The sequence below is a fragment of the Bubalus kerabau genome, chromosome 19 (genome assembly GCF_029407905.1).
Source record: "Bubalus kerabau isolate K-KA32 ecotype Philippines breed swamp buffalo chromosome 19, PCC_UOA_SB_1v2, whole genome shotgun sequence".
Classification (NCBI taxonomy): domain Eukaryota; kingdom Metazoa; phylum Chordata; class Mammalia; order Artiodactyla; family Bovidae; genus Bubalus; species Bubalus kerabau.
In genome coordinates this window covers 27637454-27647746 of record NC_073642.1, presented here as the reverse complement: position 1 = coordinate 27647746, position 10293 = coordinate 27637454, and positions in this window count along the sequence as shown.

The window sequence follows — 10293 nt, the reverse complement described above, 5'->3', positions numbered from 1 at the left end:
ATCAGAATACGGACTTCCCACGTGACTCAGAGTTAAAGGATCTGCCTCCCAATGCAGAAGACACAGGTTTGATCCCTGGATTGGGAAGACCCTTGGAGAAGGAAATGGCAACCTATTCCAATATCCTTGCCTGGCAAATCCCATGGACAGAGGAGCCTGGCGGGGTATAGTCCATGGGGTCATAGAGAGTCAGACACGACTGAGCAACTAAACAACAACAATCAGAAGAAGATTACGAATACTTAAATCATCAGGTTATTCAGCTACTTGGGAGATACACTTCTTAACAGTTCAGCTGACTTGATCCTTCGAAAACTGCATTCTCTATATGGGCCTTTCAAGAATCTCTTTCAAGATGATACACTATCCCTGAAATTATCACAACATTGTTAATCAGCTATATTCCAAAACAAAATAAAAAGTAAAAAAAAAAAGATTATAGAAAGAAACAACCCACCAGTTAAAAGATCAAAATATATTCTTAAGTTTACCTTTACTCTTCATGGCACAAGGGATGAAGAACTGTGTCTTGGTGTTGAATGGTGGGCCTTTTATGCCTGTATATGTTTGTTCAGTGTAAAACACTCCATGAACCAAGTTCAAGGACATTAGCAGCAAAAGGGCTATTTGTGGCAGCATGTTTTCAGATGGATTCTGAAAAACAGGAAAGAATAATTTCATACAGCTTCGTCATTGACCTGTTTTATTTTTCTAATGTTGTATAGACAAATTCTTTAGTTATCTACTTTGTTAGCCTTATCCTATATGTTCTGGATATATTCCATAAATTAATGAGCATTATAATTTTGTTAATCATACAAATATCTGTCTTATTTGGTTTTGAAAACCACATTCAGGTAACCAAGTAAAAATAAAGTGATATAAATAAAAGGAAAAAAAAATTGATGCTCTGGTGTATAGGCCCTTCCTTCTCCTGGGATGGCCTTTCCTATGAGAAGTCTTTCTGTTTTTATTATTATTCTTTTTATTGGAGATAATTGCTTTACAATGTTGTGTTAGCTCCTGCTGTATAACAATGAATTAGCTATATGAATACATATATCCCCTCCCTCCTAAGCCTCCCTCCCAACCCCCAATCCCACCCCTCTAGGTCATCACAGAGCACCGAGCTGAGCTCCCTGTATTACACAGCAGCTTCCCTGTATTATATTATACTAGCTATCTATTTTACACATGGCCCTGCATATATGTCAGTGTGACTCTCTCAGTTCGTCCCACCCTCACCTTTCCCTGGTTCATCTGTACCTATTTTTCTAGATTCCATATAGATGGGTTAATATATAATACTTATTTTATGAGAAGTGTTTCTAATCTCCAAAGCATCCTGGAGCCTGTTCTCCCAATAGTCCTATATATTTAATGGTCACATTGGGATATGGTAGTAATACTTTAAATTTGCCTGCATGCTAAGTCACGTCAGTCATGTCCAACTCTTTGCAACCCCATGGACTATAGTCCACCAGGCTCCTCTGTCCATGGGATTCTCCAGGCAAGGATACTGGAGTGGGTTTTTGGGCCCTCCTTCAGGGGCTCTTCCTAACCCTGGGATCAAATCCACATCTCTTACATCTACCTGCATTGGCAGACAGGTTCTTTACCACGAGCACCTCCAGGGAAGACCATCTGCTGTGCTAGGGGGAGAGCAAAGGGACTACCTCTGCCTAGAAGGCCAAGGGAAGCTGTCATGACCACTAAACACAGGTGGCTGCACTGGGACAGGGCTGTGTGCCTAGAATTTGCTGGGACTCGAAGAATCCATGACTGATCCTATGAACTAGAAGCCAATCACATCAGAGAAAGAACGTGGGCATCTTAGTCCTGTCCAGAAGATGTCTTGGAAGAGTAAACAGACCTCAGCAGGATAGACTCAGAAACATGGGGGATTCCCAGGGACTGAGAGCATTTGTCTTCCATGGAAAACTCTAGAAAGGATCCCAAGAGTGGGAGATATGCCCGGAGATAACATCCTCAAGATAGATGCTCACTGGGACTTCCCTAGCAGTCCAAGGTTAAAACTCCACCTTTTCACCACAGTGGGCATGGGTTCCATCCCTGGAACTAAGATTCCAGGTGCTTCTTGGTGTGGTCAGAAAAAAAAAAAAAAAGAAGAAGAAAGAAAAGAAAAACACTCATCATGGCCACTGGCCAAGATGGGAGAACAAAGAAGCTGGGTCTCTTAGCACTTACTATCAGGAAAGAAGTTTTCTCATGTCCTGATCTCTTTTTCTCCCCCCAAGCTCTTACTCCAAAAGGGTCAGAAAGTGCAGCGGGTAAGATGGGAGAGAAGACCTAGCGAGGGACCTCCTGCCAGCAAGAGGCCAAGCTGGGAGAAGAAGGGGGGCTCGATTTTCCATCAAGTCCAGAATTTGATTATTATCTGGGAAAAATGACTTTTTAACTGCTAACTGGAGTCCATATTTAAGTGTTGAGCAACACAAAGTAGCTAAAGGACACTTGAGAACTGAAGAGACTCGAGTATTCATCCAGGTGACAGGGAGGAAATACTTAGTCCCCTAGAACAGGAGGAAGGGCCCACCCTTGAGAGACAGGATGAAGTCCCTTTATGATCCCATCCCTTCTCTGTTCAGGATTCAGTTCAGTTCAGTCGCTCAGTCGTGTCCGACTCTTTGCGACCCCATGAATCGCAGCACGCCAGGCCTCCCTGTCCATCACCAACTCCTAGAGTTCACTCAGAATCTTGTCTATCAAGTTGGTGATGCCATCCAGCCATCTCATCCTCTGTTGTCCCCTTCTCCTCCTGTCCCTAATCCCTCCCAGCATCAGAGTCTTTTCCAATGAGTCAACTTTTCGCATGAGGTGGCCAAAGTACTGAAGTTTCAGCTTTAGCATCATTCCTTCCAAAGAACACCCAGGACTGATCTCCTTTAGAATGGACTGGTTGGATCTCCTTGCAGTCCAAGGGACTCTCAAGAGTCTTCTCCAACACCACAGTTCAAAAGCATCAATTCTTCAGCGCTCAGCTTTCTTCACAGTCCAACTCTCACATCCATACATGACTACTGGAAAAACCATAGCCTTGACTAGATGGACCTTTGTTGGCAAAGTAATGTCTCTGCTTTTCAATATGCTATCTAGGTTGGTCATAACTTTCCTTCCAAGGAGTAAGTGTCTTTTAATTTCATGGCTGCAATCACCATCTGCAGTGATTTTGGAGCCCCAAAAATGAAGTCTGACACTGTTTCCACTGTTTCCCCATCTATTTCCCATGAAGTGATGGGACCAGAGGCCATGATCTTCATTTTCTGAATGTTGAGCTTTAAGCCAACTTTTTCACCCTCCTCTTTTACTTTCATCAAGAGGCTTTTTAGTTCCTCTTCACTTTTTGCCATAAGGGTGGTGTCATCTGCATATCTGAGGTGATTGATATTTCTCCCGGCAATCTTGATTCCAGCTTGTGCTTCTTCCAGCCCAGCGTTTCTCATGATGTGCTCTGCATATAAGTTAAATAAGCAGGGTGACAATATACAGCCTTGACGTACTTCTTTTCCTATTTGGAACCAGTCTGTTGTTCCATGTCCAGTTCTAACTGTAGCTTCCTGATCTGCATACAATCAACACACTGGCAAAGACTTTGATGCTGGGAAAGATTGAAGGCAGAAGGAGAAGAGGGCGGCAGAGGATGACATGGTTAGATAGCATCACCAAGTCAATGGATATGAACTTGGGCCGACTTTGGGAGATAGTGAGGGACAAGGGAGGCCTGCTGTGCCGCAGTCCATGGGGTAGCAAAGAAGTGGACATGACTTAGCGACTGAATAATAAACAACAAGTAAAACCGAGGATAGGTGGATACAAACAGAAAGGTGAGAGTCAGGGAGATGACAGAGAGAGGAAGAGGGGAGAGGATGACAAGAGAGAGAGGGGAGAAGCAGGGAGGGAGGAGATGGGCAGCTCACAGTGACAGCAGCAGAGAGAATGAGAAAGAAAAAGAGGTGGGGGACTCTTCCTTGGTGGTCCGGTGGTTAAGACTTGTCCTTTCAACTCAGGGAGTGTGGGTTCGAACCCTGGTCGGGGAGCTGAGATCCCACATGCCTCACGACCAAAAAAACCAAAACATAAAACAGAAGCAATACTGTAACAAATTCTATAAAGACTTTTAAAATGGTCCACTAACGCATATATATGGAATTTAGAAAGATGGTAACAATAACCCTGTGTACGAGACAGCAAAAGAGACACTGATGTATAGATCAGTCTTATGGACTCTGTTGGAGAGGGAGAGGGTGGGAATATTTGGGAGAATGGCATTGAAACATGTATAATATCATGTATGAAATGAGTTGCCAGTCCAGGTTCGATGCACGATACTGGATGCTTGGGGCTGGTGCACTGGGACGACCCAGAGGGATGGTATGGGGAGGGAGAAGGGAGGATGGTTCAGGATGGGGAACACATGTATACCTGTGGCGGATTCATTTCGATATTTGGCAAAACTAATACAATATTGTAAAGTTTAAAAATAAAATGAAATTAAAAAAATAAAAAAATAAAAGTAATGTGGGCTAGATAAAAAACAAAACAAAACAACTTAGAAAAAGAGAGGAGAGGGAAGAGGAACCACGGCTACGTCAATGCCCAGCTAGCCTCATCCTTGACCTTCATTCTGCCCTAGTGGCAGGGACCATCTGCGTCCTGCCCACCCCCTTGGTGGCTTCCCATTGACAGCACTGAAGGCTTGCTCCCAGCCCACTCCCTGCTGCAGGCAGAAAAGTCAGGAAGCTGATGGCCTCGGGGCAGCCCTCAACAATGGCTGAGGGCAGGTGAAGAAGAAATCTCCCCCTGTGCTCACCTCCCACAAAGGAGATGAGGCTGCCTTTCTGGCTCCTCTGTGGAAGGTGTTTTAGGTGCCCCAAGGACACCTGCTTAATAAAGCACTTTCTATTGACTTCTTTGTTTCCCATCATATCAAAGAGGTTCCCATCAAATAAACTACCAGCACTCACATCTTTCTCTCAAGGTCTATTTCCTGGGGCACTGAGAAAGCCATTCTTCTTCCCACACCCATCCCAGGAGTAGAAGCCTGTTCGTCTTGTCTTTGCCTCCCCAGGATGGCGGAGACAGTTTCTAACATATCTGCCCTCTCCTCACCTCTCTTATACTGACTGACCAGAGTACTGTTCCTTCTGGGGAAAAGGGGAAGAACGCAGATCCCCGAGTTCTCCCATCATCTGGCCAGCCCCCCAGAGACCCCAGGGGTCCCACCAGCCCCAGGCAGGCCAGGCAGCGTCCCAGAGAGGCTCACACGTCGCCCCTGGCACCTTGGTCTAGGGCAGCGCCGCTTCCTGCCCGTCTGTTGGGAGCACTCACAGGAGACATGAGCAGATGTCTGGCAGATGTTCAGCCTTGTTCACACCAGCCAACAATAACAGAGCTGAGAGACGACGCTGCAGGGGGAGGAAGGGAGGCAGCTCTGGCCCCACAGCTGGGGACACGGCCGTGGAGAGACACTGTCTCCCCTTCCTCTGGGGGAGGAGATGGGGTGGAGGGTGGGGGTCTGTGTGTGACCTGGCTGCAGTGAATTAAGAGTTTGGAGCCCTTGGTATCAGTGTTCGGGGCAGAATCCTGGGTAGATCAGCCTATTGCACTCAGTGCCCCCGACAGAACCCCCAAACCAATGACAGGCAGCCTGGCTGCTCTGGGAGACCTGGAGAAGATGCAGGAATTCTGATCTATCAGACGGCATGTTTGCCCAGCATGGCCCACGGTCCCCTCCTATACAGACTGGGATATCTGTAGGGCTCTCTCTACTGAGACTGGACACATCCCCCATCCTGCTCAGCACAGGGCTCCAGAGAGACTTGACGCATCCCCAGAGCTGGTACTCAAGATGAAGCCCACATACCACCCCTCCAGGCTTGCAAAATGCAGCTGGGGGCTGAACCCCAGGTATGCCAAGGCAGACTGAGGTGCCCAGGAAACTGAGCACTGCCCTCTGCTGAGAAAAGTCCCCTGTAGTCCCATCACGCCTCATGGCAGCTCCCAGTCTTTTCCACACCCCGCCACTGCTTCCTGCTGCCAGGACTGAACAACTCTGGAGCGGCGAGCTCCGCCTTACGCTCACCCTCTTACTCATTCAATCGTGCCCTGCAGCCTTGGTCCTCCTGGCCCCCTTCAGAGGACACCTTTAAAGCAGCTCTGAATGCAGAACTGGAAGGCAGAGGGAATGCCAATTTGTGTGCAATACTGGGCAGCTCTAGAGGAGGAAATGGCAACCCACTCCAGTATTCTTGCCTGGGAAATACCACGGGCAGAGGAGCCTGATGGGCTACAGTTCATGGGGATCACAAAGAGTCAGACATAACCTAGTGACTGATGACTGAGCACTCACACTGGGCAACTCAGTTTATCTCTCCAAGTTTTCACCCATTTACCTGTAAATTGGGGAGAAGTGAGGGGGGAAGATCTTAGTAGCATGAACACTGAGGATACAGAGATGAAAATTACGTATGCATACGTGCAGTTTCTGTATTTGAAGAGTTCACAGTCACGTGGAGGAGATAAATATTTAAAAATGAGGATGCAGCAATGACAGGCAGCACACAAAGAGCACAGAGATGCAGGAGAGCACAAGTCACCATGATAATTGATATGATGACTGACATGGTGCTGGATGGGACACTGGATGCTCAGGATATACAATCACACAGCAAGCCTATGAGACGGGGGACATTTTAGTCATTCTTTCACCTATGAGTGAATGGAGCCTCAAAGAAGTACAGAGACTTCCAAGGTCACACACCTAGGAAGTGACCAATGCAGGCGTGTGTGCTCAGTCGTGGCTGACTCTTTGTGACCGCATGGACTGTAGCCCGCCAAGCTCCTCTGTCCATGGGATTCCCCAAGCAAGAACACTGGAGTGGACTGCCATTTCCTTTTCCAGAGGATCTTTCTTGCCCAGTTGTTGACCCTGTGTCTCCTGCACCGGCAGGCAGATTCTTCATCACTGAGCCACCTGGGAAGCCTGAAGTGACCGATCTCCTCACAGCGTTGTCTGACCCCAGCGCGAGTCTTATAACTTATTATCCTCCTGCCATTCGTAAGAATACATTATGTCAATTCAGTTAATCTTATAAACAAGTCTGAGAGGAAGTCAGTAGTCCAGCAGAGAACACTAAGGCTTGGCAAGGAGGAGGACCAGAGAGAAGCAGAAAGGGCTTTGAATGACTGGACATCACACTGCTGTCACTCAGGGAAGCTTCAGACCCCAGGGTCCCAGGCCTGGGTGCTTAGCACAGTTTCCTGGGGAGAAGTCCAGACTTCAGACGGAATGTCTATATACAGTCCCAGAGGGGCCATATTCAAACCTGAATGTCCCCTGGCACAACCCCTTGGAATGCTGTTTTTTAAAAGAAGCCTTTACATTCACCTAGTATACTGTTTCTTTTACAAGGGAAAAAAATGAACTGATACCCTAACTGCAGTGCTTTTATGGTTTTTCCCCTCTTTAAATCTACATTTTTGAAAACTGGAAACTCCCTTATATTTTGAAATTAAGCTCAACTGCTGAGCCAGGGCAGCCGACTTGTTAGCGTTTTTCACACTGACATCTTGTGGCTGCTTTGGAAAACTGCAAGACTAAATATGCAGGTGAGACCAATCCCTTTCTCTGTCCCTCTTTCTCTGTCTGTCTTTTCTTCCTTCCTTCCTTCCTTTCTCTTCCTTCCTTTTAATTGAAATATAGTTGATGTGCAATATTATGTTAGTTTCAGGTGTACTATATCACAATTTAACATTTGCAGGCATTATGTAATGATCACCACCTGTCCCTATATAAAGTTATTACAATATTCTTGACCTTTATGCTGTACGTGACATCCTTGTGGCTTGTTTGTTTCATAACAGGAGGTTTGTACCTTTTACTCCCCAAAACCTATTTCACCCAGTTCCTTATTCCCCTCCCATTCTGGCAACCACCCATTTTTCTCTGTATCTATGAATCTGTTTTCATTTTGTTTTTTAGATTCTACATGTAAGTGGATCTGAGGTTATTGATATTTCTCCCAGCAACCTTGATTCCAACTTGTGTTTCTTCCAGTCCAGCGTTTATCATGATGTACTCTGCATATAAGTTAAATAAAGAGGGTGACAATATACAGCCTCGACGAACTCCTTTTCCTATTTGGAACCAGTCTATTGTTCCATGTCCAGTTCTAACTGTTGCTTCCTGACCTGCATACAAATTTCTCAAGAGGCAGATCAAGTGGTCTGGTATTCCCATCTCTTTCAGAATTTTCCACAGTTTATTGTGATCCACACAGTCAAAGGCTTTGGCATAGTCAATAAAGCAGAAATAGATGTTTTTCTGGAACTCTCTTGCTTTTTCCATGATCCAGCGGATGTTGGCAATTTGATCTCTGGTTTCTCTGCCTTTTCTAAAACAGCTTGAACATCAGGAAGTTCACAGTTCACGTATTTCTGAAGCCTGGCTTGGAGAACTTTGAGCATTACTTTACTAGCGTGTGAGATGAGTGCAATTGTGTGGTAGTTTGAGCATTCTTTGGCATTGCCTTTCTTTGGGATTGGAATGAAAACTGACCTTTTCCAGTCCTGTGGCCACTGCTGAGTTTTCCAAATTTTCTGGCATATTGAGTGCAGCACTTTCACAGCATCATCTTTCAGGATTTGGAATAGCTCAACTGGTATTTCATCACCTCCACTGGCTTTGTTCGTAGTGATGCTTTCTAAGGCCCACTTAACTTCACATTCCAGGATGTCTGGCTCTAGGTCAGTGATCACACCATCATGATTATCTGGGTCGTGAAGATCTTTTTTTGTACAGTTCTTCTGTGTACTCTTGCCATCTCTTCTTAATATCTTCTGCTTCTGTTAGGTCCATACCATTTCTGTCTTTTATCGAGCTCATCTTTGCATGAAATGTTCCTTTGGTATCTCTGATTTTCTTGAAGAGATCCCTAGTCTTTCCCAGTCTGTTGTTTTAGAAGGCTGAGCGCCGAAGAATTGATGCTTTTGAACTGTGGTGTTGGAGAAGACTCTTGAGAGTCCCTTGGACTGCAAGGAGATCCAACCAGTCCATTCTGAAAGAGATCAGCCCTGGGATTTCTTTGGAAGGAATGATGCTAATGCTGAAACTCCAGTACTTTGGCCACCTCATGTGAAGAGTTGACTCATTGGAAAAGACTCCGATGCTGGGAAGGATTGGGGGCAGGAGGAGAAGGGGATGACAGAGGACGAGATGGCTGGATGGCATCACTGACTCGATGGACGTGAGTCTGAGTGAACTCCGGGAGTTGGTGATGGACAGGGAGGCCTGGCGTGCTGCGATACATGGGGTCGCAAAGAGTCGGACACGACTGAGCGACTGATCTGATCTGATCTGATCTGTAAGTGGATCATACTGCATTTGTCTTTGTCTGACTGATTTCACTTAGCATAATGCCATCTAGATCCATCCAGGAGATTTCAGCATCTGTATGAATCTTACCCCGGTTACTTCCATTCTCCAAAGGACTTAACTGATTGTGAGACTAATCAGCTTTGGTCCCTGTAGGCTCTGACACTCTGGTTCTGTCACTGCTTTTCTTCAGGAGAAGAAAAAAAAAAAAGGCGTCTCATTATCTTCATTGGAACTTACTTTGAAATGTTTATTGAAGGCTTAAATTATTTCTCATATAATTTCCAGTTAACGCCTTTTGCCTTGTTTTTCTAATGGCATGATTGTGGTTTCCTCTTTCACTTATAGGAGATCTTTACATATTTTAATTTTTTTTTTTTGCCATGCGGCGGGTGGGGATCTTAGTTCCCCAACCAGGGATTGAACCCACAATCTCTGCAGTGGAAGCACAGTCTTCTACTGCACTCAAGCAATTATTGTGCACTTTATTTCTATTGCTATTACATCAGCTCCACCTCAGATCCTCGGGCATTAGATCCTGGAAGTTGGGGATCCCTGCTCCAACCCATCCCCTTCTCTCCACCTTCCCTGACACCGCCTCAGCTCAGAGCCTCATCTCTCCCCAGGGACCCCTGCACTCCCTGCTGCTTCCTTAATAATCTTTCTAAAGCAAAACGCTGGCCATTACCTTCCAAATAAAATTCAAATAACTTGATACATGCAGCCACGAATTATATACAAATGATTAAACAACCTGCACAGTTTTTTCTGCACATCACTGGGCACCAACCAAACAAAACACACTCCAGCCACTCTGGGGTCGGTGCTCCAGGCTCCCTGCTGGGTCGGACATTCACTCTGAATTTCTGGGCGAGGGCCAGGCATCATTCATTACTAAA